Source organism: Chiloscyllium plagiosum, chromosome 31, assembly GCF_004010195.1.
Source record: "Chiloscyllium plagiosum isolate BGI_BamShark_2017 chromosome 31, ASM401019v2, whole genome shotgun sequence".
NCBI classification, from domain to species: Eukaryota; Metazoa; Chordata; class Chondrichthyes; order Orectolobiformes; family Hemiscylliidae; genus Chiloscyllium; species Chiloscyllium plagiosum.
The window spans coordinates 40,605,940-40,606,824 of NC_057740.1; the positions used below are offsets into that span (position 1 = coordinate 40,605,940).

Below are 885 nucleotides of genomic sequence, written 5' to 3' on the forward strand. Positions count from 1 at the left end.
GGGGAGGGGGGGAGAGAGAGGGGGAGAGAGGAGGGGGGAGGGGGGAGGGGTGTGGTCGTAATCAACTCTCAAACCCCCGGTTGCGCCCCGGGCCTGGCCTTGACCGGAAGCAGCGTCGCCCCGGTGCCCCGGGCCTTACCCCCGCGGCCGCTCCGCTCCTGCTGCCCGGAACCGCTCCCTGCAACAAGGAGCCGGAGGCCAAGAGCGGCGCCGCCCGTCACTGCTGCCACCTCCGTGAACCGGCTCCACCTGTCGGCCGGAGGTCACTACTGCAGTAGTTATATTGTTAGGGATGAGGGATGAGGGATAGGGATGGGGATGGGGATGGGGGTGAGGGGTTTAGATTAGATTACTTACAGGCCCTTTGGCCCAACAAGTCCACACTGACCCACCGAAGCGCAACCCACCCATACCCCTACATTTCAACTTCACCTGTTTAGATTAGATTAGGGTTGTTCAGGGGAGGGGGAAATGGGGAAGGGGAATATCAGTGACTCGGCCACCACTAGGTCCCAACTGTAAAATACTCCAGGATGGCCACTGCAGCTTCCACATCCAGATCCCTGAGCACATTGTCCAAGCTCGCACACCAACTGAGAGAGTGCTGCACTGTCTGAGCTGCTGTGTTTCAGATATGGCAGCAAACTAAAACCAAGACCACACTTTCAGGTTGGCATGAGACACCATGTAGTCAGTACTTTCATGTGTTATAAGAGGGATTTTTTTAATTGGTGGACCAACCTTTATTGCCTGTCCCTAGTTGCCCAGTCCCAATCCCCCCATCCCCCTCCCCCCTCCCCTATCCCCCTCCCTCTATTAGTCCCTACCTGAGCTGTCTTCTTACACTGCTGCAGTCTATGTGCCTTTAGGGAGGGAATTCCAGGA

General features: G+C 57.3%; 1 protein-coding gene across 1 annotated transcript in view; it reads right to left on the bottom strand.

Annotated features, from left to right (window-relative positions):
- c31h6orf120 (chromosome 31 C6orf120 homolog) overlaps positions 1 to 239 on the bottom strand; it is a 65,855-nt gene extending 65,616 nt beyond the window's left edge. Inside the window, exon 1 of the mRNA XM_043721478.1 lies at positions 140 to 239. The gene's annotated coding sequence lies outside the window, so the exon portion shown is untranslated. The remainder of the gene's footprint in view (positions 1 to 139) is intronic.
- Between the last annotated feature and the right edge of the window lie 646 nt (positions 240 to 885).